The sequence below is a fragment of the Perca flavescens genome, chromosome 16 (genome assembly GCF_004354835.1).
Source record: "Perca flavescens isolate YP-PL-M2 chromosome 16, PFLA_1.0, whole genome shotgun sequence".
Lineage (NCBI taxonomy): Eukaryota > Metazoa > Chordata > Actinopteri > Perciformes > Percidae > Perca > Perca flavescens.
In genome coordinates, this window is record NC_041346.1 from 28,590,295 (window position 1) to 28,610,841 (window position 20,547).

The 20,547-nt window shown below is 40.4% G+C and overlaps 1 long non-coding RNA gene across 2 annotated transcripts in view; it reads right to left on the reverse strand.

Annotated features, from left to right (window-relative positions):
• LOC114570949 (uncharacterized) overlaps positions 1-20,547 on the reverse strand; it is a 34,655-nt gene that overhangs the window by 3,636 nt on the left and 10,472 nt on the right. The window lies entirely within an intron of this gene.

The following is a 20,547-nucleotide window of genomic DNA, read 5'->3' on the forward strand; positions in this document are numbered from 1 at the left end:
GTGTGTGTGTGTGTGTGTAAAGTGGGCAGAAGAGAGATAGAGAAAGAAGACGCAAACGTGTAGATGCGACCGGAGCAGAGTTGGTGGAAAAAGTTTAAGTTTTGTACACAGTGTGTGTGGTGTCCGATATTAAGAATATGGATTGTATTACTGCAGAACCCCTAAAATATGCCAGCCATAAGCTCTCCATGTGCTTCAATGGTTGTCTGGTTCATGGTGTCCTGCCAAATGCTATTATGTCTGTAATGTTAGTACCTGTGCTTAAAGACAAGGCTGGTATAAGCTCAATAGTATTGACAATTAAAAAGCTGTTATAGATACACTTCCAGGTTAAGACAGCATTGGTGCAATATCCTGTATATCCTATGGGTTAATGTGTAATTATTATGTATTTTTGTATCTCTTTTATATGTTTTTATACTGTATTGTGTGTTATATGGACCTGGGTCTGCAATAAAGTTTATATAAATTAACCGGAATTTGGGGAGAAATGACCAGCATTGGCAGCCAAGATTACAGCTATGTCGCGTTAGCATGCAGCTACTTAATAGTTAGAAATAGGCTAATGTTAGATTGTAGTGGAACGAAGTAGCACTTTGTTACGTCAGAAATCGCAGATAAAGGCTTCTGAAACAAACACTACCCAATCGGACATGTTTCAGCAGGAATGCGACACGAAATTGGGGAGAATTTAACAACATGGGCAGCAAAGATGACGTTTTTACTGCCGTTAGTTATGTAGCTACTAGCAGTGGACACTAAAAGGTAAAAAAATCACAGATAAAGGCTTTTACACCACTACATAACCGAAAATGTTTCAGGAGTAATGTGACTCAGCATTGGGGAGAATTTAACGACACTGGCAGCGAAGATGACATATTTTAATGCTGTTGGCATGTAGCTACATGCGACAATGTTAACACCGCAGTGGCTTAAAAAACACTCCAGTTCCGCCTATCTGGAGCAGATGACCAATCATAGAAGGTTGCGTAACACTTAGCAGAGTATAGTAGAAAAAACTTGAAACTGGAGCGTTCAGAATAGTTGGAAATCTGAACGTTTAAGCTCATGAGGATTTCTCTAAAATACGTTTGCAACATTATTTGACTTATTTGGCGATGTTTAACATCAAAATCAGACATAACATTGTAGATATGACAGTAAATACAGAAAAGCATATGTCCACTTTAATGTCTCGAACGATGGCACGATGGCATGTAAACTGAGCCAAACCGAGGTTTTAGGTAGCCGAGGGAGTGAGGAAGAGACGAGAGAGGAAGCAATTCGTTGCTGTTGTTGCTATTTACGGGATCCTGATTGGCTAACGTGAGCTCGAGCTTCTCGTTACACCGCCACATGCAGGTTTGGCGTGCTCTTGATTAGGGTTGGGTATCGTTTTTTTTTTTTCGATACCGGTGCTAAATCGGTACTTTTAAAACTGTGCCGGTGCCTAAACAGTACCTGAACCGATACTTTTTAAGAAAGTAAAAAAAAAATAAAGAAAAAAAGAAGGGTACTAAACAACAGTCGGCGACATTTAAGAACAACTTGTTTATTACTACGGCCATATGGCCAAAATAAAAGATTTATTAGTAATGTAATAACTATAACTTATAATAAACAATAACTTATTTCACCGGTAAATTGCTGTTGAATGACAAAAACAACCACTAGGTGGGAAAAGTGTATTTTACAACAACTTTGAATGCACAGCGAAGCTGTAGGTTACCAGTTTCAGTGAACGCACCGTCTGTGTTTTTCCAACGTGGGCAGCTGCTGCGCTGCAGAGCACACTGTTGAAATCCAATCACACTTCACACTGTTTAACGTTAGCTGTCAGCACTTTAACTGTGATTAATCCAGCTGCTAGCTAAAGCTAGGCTAACATTACCTGCTGTCTAGTGTAGTGTAAAGTCAGTCACCGAAATAAGGCACCGAAATTTTCGTTCTTATTCGGTCTTGTTACTACAGTTTACATCGGAACCGGTGCCCTATTGGCACCGAGATTCGGTAACCAACCCTACTCTTGATATATACACTGGTAGGTGTAAACGAACACTTTTCTGAAAACTGACAGCTGTGGACAATGTTATTTTTGAAAACAGAGAGGTTGAAATGTCCGTGTGTGAAAATAGCCGGCCAGGTGTAAACGTAGCATTGGAAGCAAAGACCCCAGTTTTCAAGCGGACCAGAGCTTTCACACCGCCCCGAACCAACCGGACTACAGCGTTGGGAAAGTTCACTTTCTACATGAACTAGTTCAAAGTTCACTTCACAAATTTTAAAATGAACTAGTTCAGTTCATAGTTAAAAATTTTGAACTAAGTTCACAGTTCCAAAAATGAAGTAGTTCATAGTTGTTCTTTTCCGTATGTTGCTGCGAGCCATTATTGCCACAGCCCGTATATAGAACCACAGACAGCAATTATTTTATCAGTTTTAACACTGAAACTATGCGTCAGATTTCATCTTCATATCCAACCAGTTCAACGAGCCGTTTCAGGTTTGCTGTGGATGGGAGTGAAGTTTGGATTTTCTTTTTGAAAGCAAGCGGGCAAAGTTTGCCCAGAAAGGTCAGATTTTTCGCATCCTCACCGACCTCGTCATAAAACTGATGAAAATGATCATACGAAGCCTCCACGCTGCTTTCTGATTTGATGACTCATGCGGTGCGGTGAGACACTGGTGGCTGGTGTAGCCAGATTGGGTGTTTTTTCCGCTACATATGAAGGCCTGTTTACGGTTTGTTTTAGCCCTGGTTTTGGCCTGGAAGGCTCTATAGAAATCTGGACGAAGTTAAACTGAGAGAGCGTGCCGTTCGCAGACACCAGAATGAAGGAGTTCACAGTAACGTTCATCAGGCAGTAATACGGTACGTTCAGTTCACGTTCGTCCAAAATATGAACGAGTTCATGAAATATCGCTCAATGAACGCGTTCAGGCACAACACAGCCGGACTATGTGATAAAAAAACGCTCCAGGGTCCGGTTAAAACAGACCAAACTGCGCAGGTGTGAAAGCAACCTAAGTCCCGTTGTTTAAGTCAGCTGCTTGTTTTTCTGTATTATGCATTCAGGTCTGTTCTTCTTTGTTTCTTTTTTCTAACCTGATCAGTCCAGCTGTTTGTAACTGGGTCCACTTCTTTCTGCGATCAATTCCAACAGGATTTAGTGTAGAGGTGTTGAAATTAATCAAGTAATTGATGCATCGAATCGTGGACATGGATGATGCTGCATCGATAATCAGCCGGCTCATAATCGATTATTTCTGTTTATAATGTAATGTAGGCCTAACAACATTTCTGTTTACATGTTCTGTTTTGCACATTCAGGAAGTGCCATGTCCTCAGTGCTGTATAGTTTTATGTATCCAATGTATTTAGTATTAGAGCACTGCAGAATGTTTGGTTTATGAAGCTTGAAAAGCTATGAATTAAATCTCCTACATGGCTTTAATAGAAACATGGATTTGACGCATCTTGATGCATCGAGATATCGAATCGAAGACATGAGAATCGAATCCAAAGATCAGTGAAGATTCACACCTCTATATTTAGTGATATACTGTCGAGAGACGAACGTCCTCTGTTTGTCACACCGTGTACCAGAGAAAAACGCACAACAGCCTGTCGTCTGAATTTCACAGCACTCTTCAAATTAAATGTCAATCTGCTCTTCACAATAACAGACTTAAAAGAAACTCGGCCAATCGGAGGCGGCTGAGAGGAAGTCGGCTTCTTCTCATTGGCGCAGCCTGCTCGGGTTTGCATGGCGACGACACCTTGGGCTGATTCTAGACCCCGACTACACCACCAATGAGAGATGCGGAGCTCCACTCTGCATCGTGGGCTGGGCAGATTACTGTACGGAGTGATGCGCGTTTAACTTTAAAGAGACAAAAATGGCAACTGAAGAGGTCAAGAGATGAAGGGGAAATATATACGCCGAAGCAGGGTTTCATCTTCTGTCCTCGCTGCTGCCTCGAGCAACACACACCGAATATATCTTTGAGGCTGCAGAACAATCTTTATCAACCTGTTTTTTTAAAAAAAGGTCAAAATAATTAATCTTCTACTGAAAGCTTTTATGATTTATAGAGATGTGCGGCACGGAAAATCTTCACAACCCCTTCCTACAGTTTTAGTGATTGCCTAAGATAAAAAAAAATAATAATCACGTGTCTGTGTGTGTGCGTGAAAGGGGAACACTCATGTATGTATGTATTTTGTGTGTGTGTGTGTGTGTGTGTGTGTGTGTGTGTGTGTGTGTGTGTGTGTATACATTCATAACCCTCGAATCTAATAAAGACAAAGAAACTGGTGATATGAAATCACGAGAAAACCTTCAATCACATCCCCTGAAACTGTGCACACGGACTCCCATGTGCAGGAGTGCATGACCAGTAGTAAAACCACTGTTATTGTGTGTGTGTGTGTGTGTGTGTGTGTGTGTGTGTGTGTGTGTGTGTGTGTGTGTGTGTGTGTGTGTGTGTGTGTGTTTGTGTGTGTGTATCCCTCTGCCATGCACATTCCCAGCACATGGCAACAGAAGCTAAATATAGCCCCAGCAGCAGCCCGGCCTCACAGCGGGATCATGCTTGCTCTTGCTAACGTAGGATCCCTCCCTGCCGCTGTCCCTGTTTCTCTGTTTCCTACAAACATGGGTTCCCCTCGCACATCTCTCTTCCTTCTTTTTTTTTCCCCTCTCTCTTCTTACTCTCTCTTTCTCCCTTTTCCCTACATCATTCTCCCTCTCTGCAGATACTGTCGTTTAGACTCCATGCATTTTACCCCCTGGATTTCAGTTACAGCTATTCTGCAACCTGATTAAAAAAAAATCTGGTTGTAGCTGAAAACAACCAGATTAGGGCTGCAACTAACGATTATTTTCATTGTTGTGATTGCGATTAATCTGTAGATTATTTTCTGGATAAATAGAGGAGTTGAGAAAATGAGAAAATTGTGAAAAATGTTTCCCAAAAGCCCAAGATGATGTCCTCAAATGTCTTTTTCTGTCCCCAACTCCAAGATATTCAGTAGGGGTGCACGATTCAGAAAATGTCACGATTCGATATTGATTTTTAGGCTCAAGATTCGATTCAAAAATCGATTTTCAATTCAAAAACGATTCTCAATAAAAAATAAAAATAAAAAAACGATTCACAGTATGTAAATGTAGTTACTTTTCCCATGAGATCTCCGTGGCCACACAATAAACAAAAACATTTAAATAAAAAAAATATATGAATAGATTTATGGAATTCTATGAATCGATTTTGAATCGGTAGAGCTTGAATCGCGATTCAAATGTGAATCGATTTTTTTGCACACCCTTAATATTCAGTTTAGTGTCACAGAGGAGAGAGGAAAATAGATTTTTTACCTTTTTTTTCAACCACTTAATGGATTATCAAAATAATTGGAGATTAATTTAATATTTGACAACTAATCGATTAATCTTTGCAGCTCTAAACCAGATCACTTTAACCGCTGCCTCATTTGGTTAATTAGTTAGTGTCATTGTGTGATTTTGGTGTTTTAAAAAAGGGTTAGGAACTAACTAACTAACTAACTAACTAACTAACTAACTAACTAACTAACTGATGGAGGCAGCTGTAGAGCAGCAACTCCCGTGTTCTGCGAGGTAAAATCACTGTTTTTGTCAAAAGGAGTCTGGAGGCTTTGAAGAGAGCAGAGATAACGGATTCAGTTCCCCGTCGTAAAGGGCTGTCTGACAGCGAGGTGAAGCGCTGAAAATATTCTAAATATAGCGTCTACTTAACCTGATAGAGATGTTTTTAGGGGTCTGAGTAAAAAGGAGGTTGATTCCGAGATGAAACCAAGACATTCAAAAAGTGGACCAAGAACGATCTCGACAATCATTTCCTTTCATTTGTTTTTTTCAAATTCGGCAAAATTCGGCAAAATGTGGCGAACCTAGGGGTTATTACCTGATGTGTACCTACTGTGTTGCTCCCTGGGACATGTTTTCATGCTAATCGAATGAGTTTGGAGCTTTGACGAGGCTACCGCGGACCGCTGGTTAGCTTACGATGCTAGTATTTGGGGCATGGGGACACTCAAATTAAATCATTATCTAATACCACTAAAAAGGCTCGAAATATCATTTCATCAGATCGTTCATGTTTACTTGCAGGAGCCATCTTGGAAACTAGTCGAAGGCCGTGCAACGTGGAATCCCCACAGACAGTCTGGGAATCTCAGACTCATTTTCACGGCGCACGTTTTTCGACTAGTCATGACTGGTTTCCAAGATGGCTCCCGGAAGTATACATGAACGCGACTGTTTTTATAAACTATCTGTACACTTACAATGTTGTCAATGCTTCGGTTCACATCTAGGGACCATCATTATGCTAACGTTATGGTGTGGTGATATTTCAAGCCTTTTTAGTGGCATTAGAGAACGATTTAATTTGAGTGTCCCAATGCCCCAAATACTAGCATCGTAAGCTAACCAGCGGTCCGCGGTAGCCTCGTCAAAGCTCCAAACTCATTCGATTAGCATGAAAACATGTCCCAGAGAGTGACAGAGTGGGTACACATCAGGTAATAACCCCTAGGTTAGGGTCCTACTTTAAACAATCTAAGCGCACGGCCTGAAGCGCATGGTGCAGGTGCGTTTAGGGCGTGTCCAAATCCATTTTTTACACACACACACACACACACACACACACACACACACACACACACACACACACACACACACACACTTATAAAGAGTCAGCAGGGTTGGATCGGACTGATCCTAGCGTGACAGTAATGGACCGCTGGGAGCATGTGGTATAATCCTGGCTTGATTTGGCACACTGCCTAGCGAGGTATTACATAGCTCCCAGGCTGCATTAGTCCCACTGTTCACATGCTTGCACACATTACTGCGGCGCTGCCCGGGAGGTGAGAGCGGGATGAAAGTGGTGATGGGAGGTCAGCGCGGACACGGAGCTCTCCAGCTGTGAGAGGAACACATCCACGGCGGATGTGACGATGGGTCTTAGGGCTGTGCAATTAGTCCAATTTTGAGTTTGGCTCCTAACGTTCACAAAAAAACAATGTAATCGAGAAAAAACACGATAATTTTGCACATTACGTTTAGTAAACTCTTATTTTGTCTTGTGTTCTGAATGATACGGATTTATGACACATTTATTTTGATCTGACTTCTTTTCTTTATTTGTATTTTATTTATTACTTGTTTGTGAAAGTGAACTTCAACAGTTGATGTTACTTTGTGTTTATTACTTAATACTATTTAAACATTTGAATTGTTTTTTTTTTTTTTACATTATTCATTTTAATATACTCGACTCCACATACTCTATCGAATAAACAATACTTCACCCAGGAGACCAGGTTTCGTGATTCTTCTGACTTTAGTCACGTCACCTGCCTAACTGGTAGTGAAGTTACGTTTGAAGTAACGTCTGATTTTGACATGAAACAAGATCTATTTCCAAAGTAAACTATGTAGCTTTGGTGCCTAAACATGACCCAACCGTGACAGTTTCACAACGTTAAAAACATGTTTAAAACCGCGACTGTTACATTCAAAACCTCAATCGACATTCTCTGGTTACTAGGGATCGACCGATTTCTTTAGTGCCGATACCGATCAGCCTTAGCCGATGACCGATACGGGCTGCCGATTTACTTGAGCCGATATTTGGAGCCGATGCTGCTTTTGCTCCCTCAATTTACATCATAAAAATGTAAACCCTGCCACACTGGATTTGTTTTTCGGAATCTGCTCTGCCATTTCTTTATAAAAAATAATAAAACAAAAACACAGATCAGTGTCACTTCTGCAATCATCTTACATTCATATCACCCAAATTATGTGTGCGATGTGCATCATATGGATGGGTGCGCTGCATATGGTTGACTGGCTTTCATCACTATCTACAAAACAGCCTTGATGATGTATTGCTTGCTGACATATTATAAGACCGATATAATTAGGTCATCACAAAATGTCCTTTGTCAACACATTTAAATAATTTAAGAAAACAATAAACCTGAAAAGTAGCCATTGAAATAAAGTGCTTGATTTGTAATTTGGGACTGCCATGGTGCTGGAAGCCTGCCGGACGCCTGTCTGTAAATAATGCCGGAAAAATCGCTGATGCCGATACACGTAAAAACGCAAACATCGGCCCGATATATCGGCCGGCCGATTAAATCGGTCTATCACTACTGGTTACAACCTATATCGTTGCAAGGGTTGGGTATCGTTTGGGTTTTAAATAAATAATAAAGCGAACCGATACTTTTTAAAAAGTTTTTTTTTTTTTTTTTTTTTTTTTTTTTTTTAAAAGAACACAAAACGACGTTAAAAAGGTACCAGTGTTTGGGAATTTCTCCCGTCTAGCGTTGAGATCATATATCGCAATCAACTCTCTCTCACCACGCAGTTCAAAGTACGTATTACAGCTACGGTAGCCTTCACGCTTCAAAAAGCCGGTCTCTTGCTCTTTTCAATCTCCTTTTTCTGGGCGAAGAAGAAGAAGAAGAAGAAGAAGACTCCTGTTCCTGAAATGTGGTCCTCCATGTTTCCGTCTTCAAACTTGCCCGGGCCGGGAAGCTACGATACCCGTTAGCAGCACCTGTGAGTTTATCATGTGACAGAGAAAACGTGAAAGGCGGAGCAGTGTGTCCTGTATGACACACACACACACACACACACACACACACACACACACACACACACACACACACACACACACACACACACACACACACACACACACACACACACACACACACACACACACACACACACACACACAGTACCGGCTAACGTATTTCAAGACGGAGCATGACTATGGAGCGTCTACCCCAGTTCATGCAAACGCAAATGTAAAACTTCCAGCCAATAGGAATACTTGGAATTGATGGTGGAGGTAAATATTCATGAAAAAGGACACGTTGGTGAACGGGCAACACAGATTTTGATTATCAACAACTAAACACATTACACACTGGACCTTTAAAGAACGGCTTGTTTATCATTAAGGCCATATGGACAAAATGTAATTATTTATTAATAATGTAATTACAAAACTTATTTTACCATCAAGTTGCTATTGTTAAATGACAAAAACAACCACCAGATGGGAAGAGGGTATTTTAAAATAACTTGTAACCTTAACGGTTTCAAGTGAAGGCACCGTTGTTCACTTGAACACACTGTGTTGTTTTTCCGACAGCGGCACCGGCAGACGGTTACGTCCCGCTGTTGGAAGCCTCTCCAGTGAAATACAGACACGCTTTACACCGTTTAGCGGTCAGCATTTTAACCGTGTTTAATCCAGCTGCTAGCTAATGGTAGGCTAACGGTAGGCTAACGTTACCTGCGGCCAAGTGTAGTGTTAACTAGCGTCACGTGCAGCGATGCTTCTGTTGCCTCTAACGTCCGTTTCGGAGCATCAGAGAGCAGCGCAGGCATTTAAGTGGCACCAAAATGAGGCACCGAAATCCACGTTGCTATTCGGTCCGGTAGATACCGGTCGTTTAGACACCGTTGTCGTTGAAATTTTTAGCCAATCCATGAAGCGAATCGCTTAATAGGTGACACATTTGACATGCAAGTGGGGGAAAAAGTCACCACAGTTCAAAATTTGGCACCAATCTATTTGGTAGATGACCTGCCGTTGGCACTAGAGGAAACGTTTGGGGATCACTAAAATCATTAGGATTAAATCAGCTGGGAACCATGAAAGTCTGTAGAAAAATTCGTAGCAATCCATCCATTAGTTGTTGAGATATTTCAGTGTGGAACAAAGCAGTGGACCAGGCAACTTTAGGTAGAATGAAGGAATATTTTAAACAAACATCAACATGTCTGTCGGCTCCATTTGACCCTCAGCCATAACGTTTACTGCACTCAGACTAAAGCCATCTGGAGTCTCAAGTTTCTATTTGGAAACCATGGAAATAACGTGATAAAAAGACATAAGTTATATACATTTTAGACATATTGTGCAAATATGTCAGACCTAAAACAAAAGACTAAAAACATCTCGATCCAAACGCTTGTGGAATTCACTGTGAATCACTGCTGCACTCGTACATAGTTCACCTCGTACTCCGAGACCACATCTCTCAATATCGTGCTTCAAGTCTTTTGATACTGTATACCATCTATTTCCAGTGGTTTCCTTCAGTTTGTGGAAGACTAAGTTGTGCGTATTTGGCGAGAGGTTTACACGTCCTTCCTCACAAAAGTGACAATTAAAAAAATAAAAAAAGCAATTTCCCCTTAATTTGTGTCTCCTTGAGGGATATTGCGTCTCTTTTTGTGTCTCTTTTAGGTCTCTTTGGGGTTGTTTTGTGTCCCTCTGTTGTAGTTTTGCGTCTCTTTTTCACATCATTTTGCACGTTATCAACATATCGGTGTCTTAAACGTTGGAAAAGCTAGACCAGATAATAAATAAATAACACTCAAAATCCTTAAAAGACTAACTTTAAAGAAGTCTGACTACATCATTAGATCTGAGAAAAGTCTTATTATATTTCATTCATTTAGCTAAGGTGCTGCCCAAAAACGGCTTGTGTGCTGCACCTAAACCTTATAATGGCGGCGAAAGCCCTGATTTTCATGTGACTTTCGTTAGATTGTGTGGAGGACTTGTCCTCTTGGCCGTGTGCTCTTATTAAGGAGCGAGAGGAGCCGGCTTCTCACCTCCGAGCTCAGGGGGAATGAAGTCGTCTTGCAAAATGCAGCATTACATGCAGTGTATCTGCTTAAATACGCACAGAGGGCCTCATTAAAAGGTAGAGCTAGTTGAGTGCTTCATACATCATGCTCTGCTGCACCAATTCTTCCAAGAACCTGACATGAATTGTTCTGTCTTTTAATCAATTTTTGTCTAGTCTTGGTCAAACACATGTTGTTGCTCCCATTTTTTTATTTTAAAGTGATTATTATACTTTATATATAGATTATTTATATCATAAGCCCTCTAAAACACATGATGAAATGGGTCATTTGCTCCCTACCCTCTAATCAGTCCCTCCAGAAAAAAGCGATTATGCGATCGCATAATTCAACGCATTTTTTCACTTTCGCTGCATAAATTGCCGATTTCCGCGCAAAATATGCGGGGCTTGCATGATTTCATAATCCCCGCATTTTCGTTGCAAAAAAGTTGAAAAATGTTGCGTTTACTTCACACAAGAGCAGCCACTTTGCCCTGTTGCCATGGGAACGTTATGAACTGACGTAATTACGCGACATGAACATCATCGAAAAGCACGGTGTTCAATTTTTTTTCCTTCGTTTTTGCAAGTTCCCCCAATTTCATCGCATAAAATTGCATAAATTTCCCGCATATTCCATCGCATTTTTTAAGAAAAAGTGCCGCATAATCAAGGATTTTTGCCCCGCAACAATCACAAAAACCCCCCGCATTTTTCTGGAAGGACTGTCTAATACGATCCACAGGAGTGCTTCCTAAATTAGCGTCCCTAGCGTTGGCCGGAAATATAACCTCATATCTAAACCAGAGAACGTCTGTTTTAAGCGTACAAGTCACGGTTTTGAACACGTCTTTAACGTTGTGAAACGTTGCAGTTTGGTTACGTTTGGGTACCAAAACTACTAAGCTACAGTGCGTAGTTTCTGTCTCCACCATGAGGAATTCTAAGCAATGACGCAACAACACTGTCTGTAAGTCCACATGATACAAGCCTTCAGTGATCACGCAACACTCCTCCTCCACGTAGCCGAGGAGGACACGGAGGATTAAAAAAGCATGACTCGTCAGAAGAGGTCATTATCTTCACTCCAGTTTCTGCGCGGGAAAGTCACCCGACGCCACAATCTTCTGAACATAGTCGTACTGAGAGATCCAGAGAGAGCTGTGTGGAGCTGATAGTCTTAATTAGCTTTGGAGCAACTCATTTGGCAACGGGTTGAATGTTACGGACGTTCATTTATATCAAAAAGTTACGCACTTAAGCTTTAAGTTTAGAAAAAGATGGTGGTTTTGGCTAAAATCAGACTTCACTTCACTTCCTGAAGGTTGCGCACGTGACGCTGAACGTTACGCTCAAGAAGTTATAAAAACTGGCCACAGTCGCAGCTTAGCTGAGTTTAGGCACAAAAAGTATTTCGTTTTTAGTGTTTAGGAAAAGATCGTGTTACTTAACATCCCGAATGTTACGCTGAACGAGACGCTCGTAAAAGTAAAAAAAAAAAACTGTCCAGTTACTTTTATTTTTAAACAGGACATCCCGGGTTAAAGGCCTGTGTTTTGGTTGACCCATCCACCACCACAACCTCCTTAAAAACGTAAATTTAGGTTGTAATTGCTGCTTGAACAAAGGGGAGGACAGTCTAATTATTTTAGTGTCTGCCTGTATATTCAACTGTACGAGACCGAGGCTCGTCAATTCGTTTGTCTGTCAGACGGGGAAAAACTTCAGGTTGCCAACTTTCCATGGCAAGATAACAGATCTGTCAAATTCAGACGCTATACTGCAGATAAACAACAGCTATTTTTCAAGTTTGCACAGAGTTCAAATTTAAATGAAAAGTGTGAGGATAGACAGAGGTTTTTTGCTCTTTTATTTTGAATAATAATAATAATAATAATAATAATAGTATCATATGGTCCTGCAACTAACGACCATTGTTGATTAATCTGTTGATTATTTTCTCCATTAATGGATTAGTTGTTTGGTTTATAACATGTCAGAAAATTGTTAAAAATGAGGATCAGTCAGGGGTGGATCTACAGGGGTGGCATAGGGTGGCAGATGCCACCCTAACAGAAAGCCTTGCCACCCCTGCTGCCACCCCAGTTGGCACCAACGAATTAAAAGTTATGGCCAATTTGACCATTTACGAGCACGAATCTCCAATGTCCGACTGCAGTCAGTCAAAAACTGTTTGCTTCCACCTTTCACACATCTGCCACTCATCACCTGTGTCTTACCTTAATGCCTTTCCTGTGATAATGCGCCTTACTTCTATCATACATCTATCTCCTGTTAAGTGAGATCACATTGTATGGTCGCCTCAAATGCAGGACATTGATTGCATGAGATGAAGTTTGTCTGTATGAGTTTATAAATGGCAGCCTCTGCCCTTTTGTAGTGTGTATATACTATTTCTCATCAAACTGTGATAACTGTCTGTCATACAGTACAGTAACAAAAAAGTGTGAAATAACTGAAAACATGTCTTGTATTTTAGATTCTTCAAAGTAGCCACCCTTTGCTTTTTTTGATAACTCTGCAAACCCTTGGTGTTCTCTCAATGAGCTTCATGAGGTAGTCACCTGAAATGGTTTTACCTTCACAGGTGTGCTTTGTCAGGGTTAATTAGTGGAAGTTTTTCCCTTAATAAAAAAAGCAAAGGATGGCTACTTTGAAGAATCTAAAATATAAGACATGTTTTCAGTTATTTCACACTTTTTTGTTAAGTACATAATTCCATGTGTTCATTCATAGTTTTGATGCCTTCAGTGAGAATCTACAATGTAAATAGTCATGAAAATAAAAAAGGGAACGCATTGAATGAGAAGGTGTGTCCAAACTTTTGGCCTGTACTGTATGTTGCCACTCCTCAAAAATTCCTGCCCCCCTCTCGCCACCCCATAAATATTTTTCTAGATCCGCCCCATGGGATCAGTGTTTCCCAAAAGCCCAAGATGACATCCTCAAATTTCTCGTTTTGTCCACAACTCAAAAGATATTCAGTTTATGGTCACCGAGGAGAGAAGAAACTAAAACATTTAAAAGAAGCTTTTCATAAAAATTGGCTCAAACCGCTGATTAATTCCACAGATGACAACTAATCGATTCATCTTTGCAGCTTTACTGCGATACAGAATTTTAATTTCATGAGGCCGACACAGAGGATGAGTCATAACTCCGTCAGGGTCAAATCTGAACAAACACATGAGAAACATACGGTATTTTTAGATTCAGACTTGCACCGCTCGAGGACATCATCCTCTCTGGTGTCCGTTAAGAAAGGTCCAAACATCCGCCCAGATTTCATTGACAAAAGACGATTCTTAGAACTGCAGAATGATCCTGTTTTTAAGTTTTCTTCGGTGCCAAAGCAACCCTGTGATAGTTGTCTGTACATCCATGGATACACTGCAAACAGGAGCTGCTAATGGCTAATTCGGCATACTTTTACTAGTGCCAATTTGCAATAAATGTAAACAAATATAGGCTTAAAACGGGGCTCCGGTTGTAGCTAACAGCAGATGTAAACAAGACATTTGAGGACGACATCTTGAGCTTTGGGAATCTACATTTTTCACCATTTTCTGACATTTTATAGACCGAACAACTAATCCACTAATCGAGAAAATAATAGATTATTCGACGATAAAAATAATTGTCAGTTGCAGTACTTAAGCTGTGTTGGTCGGTTTGTCAGTCCCTCCAGAAAAACGCGGTTATGCGATCTCATAATTCAACGCATAATCAGCCAAAGTCTGACAATCCCAATTTTGCAGCAATAAAACTGAAGTGAGATGAACAAACAGAGAAATGTATCTTTTTAGATAAAAAAAAAAAAGATGTTGACAAGTTTCCCTTTCATCATTTGAAACTGGGAAAAACTTGAAGTTGGAAAAAGGACATTATTATTGCAAGAATATATAAGAATATTGCAATTTAGACATAAGTAACGTGATGATATCGTATCGTGAGGCTCTTGGTGATTCCCACCCTTAGTGCAGTGTGTGTGTGTGTGTGTGTGTGTGTGTATATATATATATATATATATATATATATATATATATAAAAAGGACAATAAAAGCAATCATGGATTTTTAATAACGAGCTACCACAATGACTGAATCAAGAATCAACAGACACAAGGCTTCCTATCATGAACAAAACATATCTCATGACTACATATGTAGTACCTGCGTGCACACAGCGGAGGATCTCGTGCATGTGCCACTTGTGAGCAGAGCTCAGCACAATCCCACCGTTGTATACGACGGAGTCCCCGGGCAACGAGGTCCTAATGGCACAGCTGACTCCTTGACCAGGAATGTCAAAGTCTGTGGAGGCCTCGCAACGTTAAAATAGCCAGCGTGTCCTGTCAGCACAGCCTCTCACAGCGCACACATGAGCACCTAACAGCTGCCAAATTTACCAAACTACTGAGTGTCGGGGAGCCCGGAGAAAGGCTCGGGGGAGAAAATGAGAAAGACAAGAACAGGAGATCGGCACAAGGGGAGGAGGGAGGAGGGCTGTGCAGTTAAGAATATTTTAATTGTGATTTTGATTCCATTTCCTAACGATCACAAAAACAATGTCATTGAGAAAAACGATTATTCTGCAAGTAAATTCTCATCTTATCTTACGTACTGAATGACACATGCTATTTCGCCCCTCCCGAAGGCTTAACTCACTTAGCCAACATCTAAATATATTATTTATTTTAAGGGGAACTCTAAAAATTCAAACAGGGAAAAACATGAAGGGAAATTTCACAGTTCAACTCGTTTTTGCTGTCGATTTGTTGAACTATTTAGCTGATTTTTCAACTTCAGTAAATGCAACATCTTTCCCAAAGTCAATGAGTAATGGTGTTTAGTACCCTGTGTTGATATATTATTTTCTTGAGGTTGAATTAATCTGTAGCTACACGTAGGGCTGTGCAATTAACCGAATTTTGATGGCGATTTCGGCTCCTTGAGATCTCAAAAACACATTATGTTTTCCAAGTAAACTTTTGTCTTGTCTTCTGAATGACACGGATTTATGACATAAATGTATTTTTTTCAAATATTTCTTTGGGATTTTTCATTTTTTTTTTTCCACTTGTTTTCAAAACATTGTGAAAGTGCACTTTTTAAAATGTATTTTAAGGGGAATTCAAAAAGTTAAAAACGGGAAAAGTAATAAGGAAAATATCACAGTTCAACGTCTTTTCACGGTTGATTTGTTTACCCGTTTCACTGTATTGTTAAGTTCAATAAATGGAAAATCTTTCCTGAAAGTCAATAAGTAATCGAGATTCCAATATTGTCCAAAATCATTTCCATAAATCGAGCAGCTGTAGTACAAAGGGTCCGGGCAGAAGGAGGACAAGAACAGGAGATCAGCACGATGGGAGGAAGAAAATCAAATTTCCCCGACGTCTCGGCATCTCTTTTCTTTATCCCTCCTTTTCTGTTCCTCGCCATCGTCAGAGCACCGAGATCGTTACGGATGAAGAGCGACCACGACTAACCGGCACATCGCTTTGATTTTTCACCGAAATCAAGAACAAGCTCTTGTTGTGTCGAGCGGTTTCCTGCAGACAGACTTTATTATCTCTAAAAGACAGCTGCTGCGTCACGCCAAACTGTCTCTGTGTGTGTGTGTGTGCGTGTGTGTGTGGGCTTGTTTAACTATATTCGTGGGGTCCAAAAAAACGTGAGTCCAGTATACTTGTGGGGTCCCGACAGCTTTGTGGGGCCAAAATGCTGGACCCCACAAGTTTAAAGGGCTGTTTGAGGGTTAAGACTTGGTGGGGTCACAAACCTGTGTGTGTGTGTGTGTGTGTGTGTGTGTGTGTGTGTGTGTGTGTGTGTGTGTGTCTCTCGACAGCAACTGTGAAGCATATGCTCCTCACACTCTGCGGGAACTCGAGCGACTATTTGAAAATAGAAATCCTATTTAAGCTGCAACAAACGAACGATCTGCAGATTATTTCCTCGATTTATAAAAAGGAAATCTTTCTTCTACAAACTCTTAGTATATTGTGGATAATGCCAGTTATGTTATGTTTTATTCAATCATCTCTGTCCAAAACTAGACATGCAAAGATTAATCACAAACTATTTTATATTTTATATATCTTATAATGACAAAACAAAGTAAAACTTGTGTGATGTCAGCTTGTTAAATATGAATATTGTTCCAGTGTCTTCTCTCCTCTGGGACAGGAAACTGAATATCTTTGAGTTGGGGACAAAACAAGACATTTGGGACGTCAGGTTGGGCTTTTTGGGAAACTCTGATCCACATTTTTCCCCATTTTCTGACATTTTAGAGACCAAACTAATCTATTAATCCACAAAATAGTTAACAGATTAAGCGACTCAATCAATTTCTTTTGTCCTCGGGTCACATTTGACCCATTTTGGGGTTTTCTTTAACAAAATTGTCAACAGAACAAATAACGTGGACGGTTTCATGCCACGCTCTTCCCAATGAAATAAAGGATCAGTTCACTACCTTCCTTGAATTTGGGTGTTTAATTCAATTTTTATAGGATTTGAAAAAAGTTTGCAAAAATAGAACATTGAAAAAAGTGACAAAACTTGGAAAAAAAGTGACAAAAATGTTGACAAAAGTGACAAAAACATCGGGAAAAGCGACAGAAGTGTTGAAAAAGACGACTATAAAGTAATAATTTTAACCCAGGAAAACAAAATGTTGCATCATGGTCGACAGAAAGACAACACAAGGGTTAAAGTTATCGTTGACATTAATGATCCAATAATATAACGACACTGATCGAGGCTACTCAGCATGATAAGCACTTTTACTTTTGATATTTTAAGTACATAGTGGTGCTTATCAGTGGTGGAACGTAAATAAGTACATCTACTCAAATACTGCATTTATCTGACATTAGTTCCTTTGCAGATTAAGACAAGATATACAGTATCCCACAAAAGTGAGTACACCCCTCACATTTTAGTAAATATGTAATTATATCTTTTAATGGGACAACACTGAATAAATGACACGTTGCTACAATGTAAAGTATTAAGTGTCCAGCTTGTATAACAGTGTAAATGTGCTGTACCCTCAAAATAACTCAACACACAGCCATTAATGTCTAAACCGCTGGCAACTAAAGTCAGTCCACCCCTATGTTAAATTCCCATAGAGGCAGGCAGATGTTTATTTTAAAGGACAGTTATTTCATGGATCAGGATACTATGCATCCTGATAAAGTTCCCCTGGCCTTTGGAATTAAAATAGCCCCCCCACATCATCACATACCCTTCACCATACCCCCACATCATCACATACCCTTCACCATACCCCCCACATCATCACATACCCTTCACCATACCCCCCACATCATCACATACCCTTCACCATACCTAGAGATTGGCCCATGGAGTACTTTGCATAAAATCATCTCTCAGTGCAAATCAAACCAGCTATTAGGCTAACTGACATAAGACCATGCCAAGCTCTAGGTATGGTGAAGGGGATGTGATGATGTGGGTGGCGGGGGGACTTTTTCTTGTGTCCGAGTATATTATATATGCACATATACGTATATGTGGTTTTATGATGAAAGTAGAACACATAGCACAATCGGATCTCGAAAAAAATGTAAAAACATTTTGGGGTGACCTCTAGCCCACCCAGTAAGAGCGTGCGCCCCATGTTGGCTGAGTCCTTTGCAGCTGCCCGGGTTCAAATCTGACCTGCTGCCCTTTGCTGCGTGTCATCCCCCATCTCGCTACCACCTTTCCTGTCTATCCACTGTCACTATGTAATAAAGGGAAAAGCCCCCAAAAAACACTTTAAAAAAAAATATAAAAAGATAAAAGGAAAAAAGTAGCAACTATTTTGATAGTTGATGCCTCGTTTCTGTCATTTTTCTAAGGAAGAATGTATATTATTGCCGATTAATCTTCTGATTATTTTGTGGATTAATAGATTAGTTGTTTGGTCTCTAAAATGTCAGAAAATGGGGAAAAATGTGGATCAGAGTTTCCCAAAAAGCCCAACCTGACATCCTCAAATGTCTTGTTTTGTCCACAACTCAAAAGATATTCAGGTTACTGTCCCAGAGGAGAGAAGACACTAGAACAATATTCACATTTAACAAGCTGGAATCAGAGACATTTTTACTTGATTCTCAAAATAGTTGACGATTAATTTAATAGTTAACTAATCAATCAATCAATCAATCAATCAATCAATCGTTGCAGCTCTACACGAATGACAGGACATTTTGGGCTCCATCTTCTGAAATGTAAATATTTCCTTGCTTTGGGTGATTGTTAACTGAATATCTTTCGGTTTGAACAGCTTGTCGGAAGAGATTAGACATTTGGGCGCCTGGTTAGCTCACCTGGTGGAGCGTGCGCCCATGTATAAAGGTTTACTCCTCGACGCGGTGGCCGTGGGTTCGACTCCGACCTGGGGCCCTTTGCTGCATGTCATTCCCTTTCTCTCTCCCCTTTCAAATCTAAGCTGTCCTATACAAATAAAAGGCCTAAAATGCCCAAATAAATTAGACATTTTCACGGTTTTCTTGCATTTTATAGATTAATCGAACGGATTAATCGATTTATGAAGATAATCGTGTGTCGCATCCTTAAACCGATTCCATATGTGGTTGAAGCGTTATGTAAATCCTCACACTGACCTCTTCAGTGAAAGCACAATAATCCTGGTGTGGATTTGACGCAACTTTAGGCCAACACTAGGAGAAAAAATAAGTCTCATTAATCTACATCCTTGACGTTCAGCTTCCGGGATTGCTGCCGTGCAGCAGCAGCAGGAAATCCCGCCGGATGCATTTGTGCGTTTTGAATTATACATTTGGTGGATTAATGGATTAACTGCTCCTCAGATCTCTGCAGGGTAAATCCAGACAGCTAGCTAGACTATCTGTCCAATCGCACGACTATGATGCTTTTTCACAGCAGACATGTTGACTTGTCATAGTAGGAAAAGAACAGCTGACATTGATAACCTTAACGATGGCTCAGTTCCATCAAGTGTCCCAGTAAGATATTTCAGTGAGTCAGCATGCACAATACCAGGACCTCTCCTAAGTGGAATGCAGCCATCAGTAATGGTTTAATACCAGGGTCTCTCCTGAGTGGAATGCAGCCATCATTAATGGTTTAATACCAGGGTCTCTCCTGAGTGGAATGCAGCCATCAGTAATGGTTTAATACCAGGGTCTCTCCTAAGTGGAATGCAGCCATCATTAATGGTTTAATACCAGGGTCTCTCCTAAGTGGAATGCAGCCATCAGTAATGGTTTAATACCAGGACCTCTCCTAAGTGGAATGCAGCCATCATTAATGGTTTAATACCAGGGTCTCTCCTAAGTGGAATGCAGCCATCAGTAATGGTTTAATACCAGGACCTCTCCTAAGTGGAATGCAGCCATCAGTAATGGTTTAATACCAGGGTCTCTCCTAAGTGGAATGCAGCCATCAGTAATGGTTTAATACCAGGACCTCTCCTAAGTGGAATGCAGCCATCAGTAATGGTTTAATACCAGGGTCTCTCCTAAGTGGAATGCAGCCATCATTAATGGTTTAATACCAGGACCTCTCCTAAGTGGAATGCAGCCATCAGTAATGGTTTAATACCAGGGTCTCTCCTAAGTGGAATGCAGCCATGGTTATATTTGCAATATTAGTAATGGTTCTGAATACACCTGTGCAAAAAAGGTTTGGCAGAGGCTCTGTGTGGAGTTTAGCACCGCCCAGGACGATCCTGATTGGTTTAACCCTTGTGTCGACCATGCACCTTTATGTATATCTTGGTAAAAAAAAATATATAAAAAAAATGTT